Source organism: Chanodichthys erythropterus, chromosome 20 (genome assembly GCF_024489055.1).
Source record: "Chanodichthys erythropterus isolate Z2021 chromosome 20, ASM2448905v1, whole genome shotgun sequence".
NCBI lineage: Eukaryota > Metazoa > Chordata > Actinopteri > Cypriniformes > Xenocyprididae > Chanodichthys > Chanodichthys erythropterus.
The window spans coordinates 15138891-15148426 of NC_090240.1; positions in this window are offsets into that span (position 1 = coordinate 15138891).

A 9536-nucleotide genomic window follows, 5' to 3' on the forward strand; every position below is an offset into this window, starting at 1 on the left:
AAAACCGTATGGACGCCCAATATACTTAGTGTACCTGTTTGCCAAACAGAGCCATACACACCAGGCTAACATTTATGATTGCTGTCAAATGCTGTGAATGGTCTAATTTTTTTTCCAAAATATCACTCAGACAGAAACACTCCTTTTTAACAATCAACAAAGTTGACCTTTCCAGGGTCAACTTACAGGCACTATCCAAGCTAACGAGACTCTAGTATTCTCGTCTGTGCAGCCCACGACAGAACGACAGAACTTTTCTCAAACTTTTGCCATGGCCTTAGAACTGGTACACCGTTTTTGAAAAATGATGGCGCCATGGGTGGAACCAATCCTACGTCCCAATGGGAGCAAAATCTGAGTTTTTCGTTTTTTCACATGCTTGCAGAGAAAGGCTTGCCAAAACAAAGTTACTGGGTTGTCCTTTTTCACATTTCCTGGGTTGGTAGATGCACCAGGGACCCGATTATAGCACTTAAACATGGAAAAAGTCAGATTTTCCTTAAAATTTTAACAAAAAAGTTACATAGTGTACCTTTTAGGAATTAAATATAATGAATTAATAAAAACTGCTGTGTTAAGTTTTTAATATTACATTTTATTCCCCAGTTTAAAAAAATAATAATAAAAATATAGCTGCAAGCAGCAATTCGGGGCCAAGCCCCAGAAGGGGCAGTAGCGCAATACGGAGCAGGAAGAGCAAAAACAGCAGAAATTGAATGTACATGCTAAACAGCTCGTTCAGAAGGACAGGTGGAAATGAAATGAAAATTAATAGAAGTTCAGAGAATGAACACGGAATGAACTAAAAACACTTGTATCTCATTCAAGAGGAATAAAGATTAGTACAATGCTTATTTGGATAAAAAAGGTATCAAAATGACTCATTACACACAATTGTATAAAGGCACCCCACACGGGATTCAAACCCACAACCTCCGGGTCCAGTGTCCATTTCTCAACTCATTGCGCCACTGTGCAGGTGAATGTTGGCACACCTGCCGAAGTTCATTAGTTCATGTGAAAATGAACTCAAAATGAAGAATTTTTATAAAACTGCACTGAATGTTATATTTAATAACTACTTTAGATCATTCTGCAGCTCATCATGCTGTAGCGCAATACAGAGCAGGAAGAGGAAAAACAGCAGAAAATTAACAAACATGAAACAGCTGGTTCAGAATTACGGGCGAAAATGAACTCAGAACTTATGTACATAAGCTTAGATGAAAATGAACACCGCATGAAACAAAAAGCATTTATTTCTAATCCAAGAGGCAGTAAAGGAATCAAAACACACTATTTCATAAAACCACTCCACCTGGGATTCGAATCCACTATCTTGGGGTGCAGAGCTCATCAGGTAACTGGCTTTACACATTGAGCTACTTGAGGATGCACATTCAACAATCTGTGGAAGAGAACTTTTAGTGTAAGAAAGAATTTACAAAAAAGCATTACTTAGCATGCTAACCATATTAGCATGCTAAGCTAACTTAATGCTAATGAAGCTCATGGTTAACTTGATAGCTGAAGAGCCACATTAAAGAGAATGACAACTGGTTAGCATTCTAAGCAATTAGCATGCTAAGCTAACTAGCATAAGACAACAAACACAAGCAAGGTCACATTCAGAGATGAATATCTTGGGAATGGTAGCGAATATCAAAAATCCATTCAGTCATTTCTGTGCGGCTCGGTCCAAAGATCACCTGAGCTGATTTTGGACAAAATTGGACAAAAATTGTAGGAGGAGTAGTGAAAAAATGGAATACTGTACTTTTCAAAATGGCCACTACTGTACTGGGTGGAGTCTTAATGTAAGATATTGAATGTGATCAGTATGAAGAGAGGAATCAGTTGTATTGACATTCATTTTTCTGGAACAAAGGGTTCAAAAGTTATAACCTTTACAAAAGTGAATATTTGAACTGGTGGTGGCGCTATAGACTTAGTCCTAGATACTCCAAAGTTGGTCAAATTACTTTTAATTACTATCACTACAAGCATGCCAAATTTGATAATTTTCCTTCTTATGGTTCATTGATTACCATACAGGGGGAAGAAGAATAACTACGAATTTGGACATAAAGGAATTGCATGTGATAGCTTCAGATTAGACCAGTTTTAGGCAGAATGCCTAGAACAGACACAAGTTCTGCATCTTTTCCTGCCACAGTACCTCATGCGGTCTGGGCATGTGTCACACTGAGTTTCGAACCCACGATGCAGAGCATTCGGGATCCGTGGCGTAACACATTGAGCTAATCAGCCATGCACATTCATCAGTATGCTAAGCAGAGGTTTCAGTGTGAGAAAGAGTTCACAAAAAAAAAGCTTCATAGCATGTTAACCATATTAGTATGCAAAGTTATTTAATGCCAACTAAGTTTTGGTTAACCTGTTGACTGAAGACCACATTAGAAAGAATAGCAATAGTTTAGCATGCTAAGCAATTACTGTGCTAAGCTAACTAGTATAAGACAACAAACACAAGCAAGGTCACATTCAGAGATGAATATCTTGGGAATGGTAGCGAATATCAAAAATCCGTTCAGTCATTTCTGTGCGGCTCGGTCCAAAGATCATCTGAGCTGATTTTGGACAAAATTGACCAAAATTTGTGGGAGGAGTAGCGAAAAAACTGTTTTTGATTTCATTCAATATGGCAGACAGGTACATTTAAGGAAAATGACAAATGACACATTGTCGGAATCGGCATAAGCCAGGGAATAAAATGACATAAAGCAGACAAATTTTGGATAATGTTTTCAAAAGTTATAAGCAATTTTGCAAAAATCATTATATCTGTGGAACACTAGGTGGCGCTGTGCTGAAACTTCTCATGTACCTTCAGGACACTCTGATGGTCATATGTACCAAATTTTGTGATGATATGTCAAATTGTTTAAAAGTTATTGCAATTTATGACAAAATTCAAAATGGCGGACACGTGGTTCATCCGATGTTGACGAATTCGATATCCTCGGATTCGGCATGGCACAGGGAATCCATAGACACCAAGATCTTGATTTTCTAATAAAGTGTTCAAAAGTTATTTTTCAGATCTCATGACCTGTAGGTGGTGCTGTTCCCAAATTTGGCATGGAACCTCAGATCATGGTCTTGATCAAGTGTACCAATTTTAGTTTTGATTGCTCAAAGTTTGGCCGAGATACAGCCTCTATAGCAATTTTGGGTCAACCTTGTTAACTTCGTGACATCATAACTTTTGAACAAAGATGAATAAAAAAAATCTGTTCAGTCATTTCTGTGCGGCTCAGACCAAAGATCACTTGATCAAAGTTTGGACAAAATTGGACAAATTTTGAAGGAGGAGTAGCGAAAAAACGGAATACTGTACTTTTCAAAATGGCCACTACTGTACTGGGTGGAGACTTAATGTAAGATATTGAATGTGATCAGTATGAAGAGAGGAATCAGTTGTATTGACATTCATTTTTCTGGAACAAAGGGTTCAAAAGTTATAACCTTTACAAAAGTGAATATTTGAACTGGTGGTGGCGCTATAGACTTAGTCCTAGATACTCCAAAGTTGGTCAAATTACTTTTAATTACTATCACTACAAGCATGCCAAATTTGATAATTTTCCTTCTTATGGTTCATTGATTACCATACAGGGGGAAGAAGAATAACTACGAATTTGGACATAAAGGAATTGCATTTGATAGCTTCAGATTAGACCAGTTTTAGGCAGAATGCCTAGAACAGACACAAGTTCTGCATCTTTTCCTGCCACAGTACCTCATGCGGTCTGGGCATGTGTCACACTGAGTTTCGAACCCACGATGCAGAGCATTCGGGATCCGTGGCGTAACACATTGAGCTAATCAGCCATGCAAGTTCATCAGAATGCTAAGCAGAGGTTTCAGTGTGAGAAAGAGTTCACAAAAAAAAAAAGCTTCATAGCATGTTAACCATATTAGTATGCAAAGTTATTTAATGCCAACTAAGTTTTGGTTAACCTGTTGACTGAAGACCACATTAGAAAGAATAGCAATAGTTTAGCATGCTAAGCAATTACTGTGCTAAGCTAACTAGCATAAGACAACAAACACAAGCAAGGTCACATTCAGAGATGAATATCTCGGAAATGGTAGTGAATATCAAAAATCTGTTCAGTCATTTCTGTGCGGCTCGGTCCAAAGATCATCTGAGCTGATTTTGGACAAAATTGACCAAAATTTGTAGGAGGAGTAGCGAAAAAACTGTTTTTCATTTACTTCAATATGGCAGACAGGTACATTTAAGGAAAATGGCAAATGATACATTGTCGGAATCGGCATAAGCCAGGGAATAAAATGACATGAAGCATACACATTTTGGAAAGTGTTTTCAAAAGTTATAAGCGTTTTTGAAATAATCATTACATCTGTGGAACAGTAGGTGGCGCTGTGCTGAAACTTCTCAGGTACCTTCACGACCTTCTAAAGGTCATACATACCAATTTTTGTGAAGATATGTCAAATTGTTTAAAAGATATCGCAATTTATGACAAAATTCAAAATGGCGGACACGTGATACATCCAATATTGACAGAATCGGTATCGTCGGATTCGGCATGATCCAAGGAATCCATAGACACCAAGATCTTGATTTTCTGACAAACTGTTCAAAAGTTATTGGCCAAAATAGCCATTTTTCATATCTCATGACCTGTAGGTGGCGCTGTTCCCAAGTTTGGCATAGACCCTCAGACCATGGTTCTGATGAAGCGTACCAATTTTTGTTTCGATTGCTCAAAGTTTGGCCGAGATACAGCCTCTATACTAATTTCGGGTCGACCTCGTTAACTTCGTGACATCATAACCTTTGAACAAAGATGAATAAAAAAAATCTGTTCAGTCATTTCTGTGCGGCTCAGTCCAAAGATAATCTGATCAAAGATTGGACAAAATTGGACAAATTTTGAAGGAGGAAGCGAAAAAAACAAATACTGTACTTTTCAAAATGGCCGCTACTGTAATGGGTGGAGACTTAATGTAAGAAGTTGAATAGCATCAGCATGAAGAGACGAATCAGATGAACTAAATTTAATTTTTCTATGACAAACAGTTCAAATGTTAAAACCGTTAGAAAGTTGAAATTTTGAACTGGTGGTGGCACTATAGAGTTGGTTCTAGAGACTCCAAATTTGGTCCAATCACTATTCATGAGCATCTCTACAACTGTGCCAAATTTCATCATTTTCTCATGTTCCGTTGATAGGGCTGCCATAGACTCCCATTCGGGAGGAAGAATAATAATAATAAAAGGGAAAACGTACAATTACAATAGGGGCTACAGCCCCTTCGGGGCTTGGCCCCTAAAAACAACAACTTGGGAGTAATTTTAATTCATATCTGACTCAGTGCCGTACTGAGATTTTTATAAAGTTATCTGAAAACACTTGTTAAATATTATATTTATTTATTTATAATTATTATGTGATTTTAAAATAAATAAAAATGATCTTTCATTACTTTTCAAATTCAAATGAGCCAATTCTTAAATTTTGACTTTTGCCCAATCCTGGTACAGCATGCATCATTTTAAGCAGCATTTATATGTCTTTGTGTGCAAGTTAATAACTTTTATGGTTTACTAAAACAACTGGTTTGAAATGTGCTTTTATAGGCGTTTTAAAGACCAGAAGCCATTACAAGCATTTGTGTTGCAATTGCGCTGAACAGTGCATTTCAGTGTGCTATAAAACTGCCTTAGTCCACCGCTTGTGTCCATGGACATCAGTCTTATTTGTATTTAAGTGCAGCTTGCTCTCATTTACTTTGACTCTAAGGAGCTGTGACTCAACCTCGACAGACAGCAGAGCTGACTTACTGTGAAAGTGGAAATGGCACTTGCGGGGCTTTGTGCAGTAATGGTATTTATACTGCAGTATCCTGCGCTAGGTTCATATTTTTGTGTCTTCCTTAGCGTCCGCTCGTTTCATTGGCCAATTTAATGCTAGTAGGTGCATCTGTGCTTTGTTTATAATGTGGTCATTACTCCTGATAGATGGGTTATGCTTTGCAATAGCAACAATGACTAACTGTGAGGGCGGTTTCACAGACTAGTGAGTACAAAAGCACAACAGGCTTTTTCATGCTGAGCTCCTCAAATTAGTTTATTCATTCTGCCTGTTACCAAAAATGTGGAGGTCACTCCATTTTGCTGAAAACAGATTTGATGAAGACAATGAATGAAGTATTGTGATGTTTTGACAAGACAGGCTATGTTAATACTTGATTGTGGCAGAAAAATTACTCAAGTTAAACACATTTCCCTGCTCGTTTTTCCATTATTTATATCTTCCCATCATAAACAGGCATAAACAGTGGGGGTTTTTTTCACAAAAACAAACTGCGGTTGAATTTTAAAACACCTAAAATTCAATACTTTGCTATTTCTTGGATCTCATAACAAGAACATGAAAAGCTCTCCAATTGCTTGATCAAATGGGAAATATCGGAAAAGTATTTCGCATAGAGCTAGCTGATGTAAATTCATATCTTGCCTCCATATAAGCCACCTTTTTCAAAGTTCTAGAGCTTTAAGCATAATCAATGAAAAGGGTTCGTTTTGTACCAAAATGATACTTTCCTCTGGGGCGCCGCAGACATGCTGGGAGTTGTATTACCATTTTGCTTGAGAGTATAAATCATCCAACACTTGTACATTCTTTCCAATACTGCTGATGAATATTTCATGAACGAAATTGCACTTTCACTGATATTCAATTGTGCCAACTGCCCCCCACCCCACCCCATTGATCACATCCACTAGTACAGAAGAACACCTTCCTTCAGGCTAAGGCTTAACTTGTGTCCTTAAACTCACAGCGAGTTTGCTGCTGTACATCGCATCCTATGTAATCCGAATCCGAAACTTTATACTTCATTTGCACATTTGTACCTCGCGGTCAGATCTTCTGACTGCTTTCCGCATGGAGTTTGTCATTATTGTGGATGATAACAGCAGTGTCATCGGCGGTTTAGTGTGCTTCTGCTGAGTGTACAGTCATAAGAGTTAATACAGGCAGGGTGTTAAAAACTGCCTGGAGGTTGTTGAGTATTTTGAATCACTTCCATGAGACTTTATTACCCATTACCCGTTTAGTACCGCTTATGGGCTTCCCGTCCGACAATCCTGTTTAGACGGTGTTGCGAACACCGAGATCTATGAGTCTGATGACGACCACAGAGCCCGTGTTGGTGTTAAAGAAAGAACCACGGCCAACAACAACATCCTGATATAGATGTGTCACTTATGGTGAGATGTTCACATGCAGGGAGAGATGACATTATCTGCAGATATCTCTGAGGAGAATAAAACCTGGTGTGAATCCACTCAGACTAGATACTAAAGAGAAACACTGGTGGGAGGTCAGCTTTTGTGTTGGTTTGGGATGGATTTGACTTTAAATTCAGCTCACAATAAAGGATTTGTAGGATTTTGTAGATAGATGTTATCTATAAGTAACCTTTGAATCTTGTAGCATTGTGGTTCGAGCTTTAACCCCAGGACACGACTTGCGGGTCTCCAAACCATCCTCATAGTGCAAGCAAATCAAGCGGTTCAATTCTTGTTGCCACAGCAATTCTCTGCCAAATAAAAACACCCACAGCTTTCAGTGTGATGCAGCACTCAAATCACCACTTTTCTTGGATTTGCAGGCACATATGGCTACTATTTTACATGATTAGAATTGAATGAATCTGAAAAAAGAGATACAAATATATTTGAAACAAATATATATTTTTTTTCTAATAGAGTTTATGCCGTGCCAAGCAATGAACATACAATTACAAATAATACCACTTTTGGATGGGTTTCCTGAAGCACTAAAATAAAGTTAGTGAAGTGTAAAGGAGCACTCACACTACACTCTTCCTTCCATTGACTTCCATCAAAGACTTTAATTATAGAAAGAGATCTCCTATAGTTATGAATGGACACAATATGGCGGAATACGTCCCGCCTTCTAAGTAAAAGAGCCAATCTCTGATTGACAAAGTCATTGTGTCACTGCAGCTGCCGTTAGAAGCTCCAATTCCCATAGAAACCTGAGACTCGCGCATAAAACTGCACATGCATTGGCCCGTCTAGCCTGAAAATAAGCTTTTTTTAATGCTATTTGAGCATAAGAAACATTTATAGGAAAGTTCATGTCCGAATTTGTTGCCGATTTGAATTATGTTATTTAATTGTGAGTTCGCCAAGCAGTTTTTGAGATTTCAGGATTCCCCCATTCGTAGTAGATAGAACTTGGTCTTGGATGCCTGAAATACCTGATGGGAGGCATGGCAAATATGGTCGCCGAGTGAACAGAGTTTCCTTGAAAGGGACTTTGCGTCCCTTCAGACACATTGGGATGTGAGAGACAGGAAACGCAAGCTCATGCAAATTTTGCTGCATTCCAAAGTTCAAGTTTGGTGAAGTCTGCCCGGTGAATTCATATCAAGGTGCGTGGCCAATAGAAGACTGATATGTCACACCTGACCTAGATAAATTAAAATGACTTAGCTAAATTAAAGTAATGCAAATTTTAAATCTGCAGCATTGCAGTAAAGTTGAGTAGACAGGATATTTTTACATTGTACATGAAGCTCTGGCATATTGATGGTTTCATGAAAAACCTCTAACATCCAGAGAAACTTTTTATTCCACAAAGGTTCTTTATAATGAAAAAGGTTCTCTAGATCCTGTCCATCACACAAAAAAATAAATAAAAGTGTTCACTGAAAAGTTCTTTGGGGAATCAAAAATGGCATTGCTGTGAAAACCCCATTTCAGAACCTTTATTTTAAAAGCGCATTGAATGTTGAATTATGTTTTGTAAAAAAGATGCTGCATTATATTATATTATGACCATTACAGTGTTAGTAGAAATTTTGTGCGCTTAATTTATTTAATCTGGCACTTTTCCCAACAGTAAAAACGCTTATAAATAATAAGAGCAACTTGTTCCACTTGCTTTCACAATGTGTTGTGGGACACAAATAAATGATTAATGCATTTTTATTATTTAAAAGCCACTATACATTATATTTAATAATAATAATAATGAAAAAAATTTTTTAATTTACAATCACTTTCAAATGCAACATCTTAGGCTTGAGTTTATGTTATAGACAACAGGGCAAATGTTTATGGATGCCTACTTTAATAAGCATAATTGGGTAACACTGTATTACTTTATTGTTTGTGTTACATATGTTACATATATTTGCTAATAACAGTAAATTATGCATAATTACAAGCAACTGACATCAAAAACCTAACTCTAGTTATATTGTGGGAAGTGTAGTCCAGGAATTATGGGAAGTGTAGTCCAGGAACTGACAGGAACAGGTGGTGATCATAACATATAATAAGTACATGCTAATTAATTTCACATGTATAAATACACTGTAACAAAAGCAATAAAGAGCTGATATATTATAATATTACATTAATATTTTGGTTACACTTTACAATAAGGTCTCATTTATTAACATTCATGAACTAACATGAACCAGTATCAATATTACTTTTT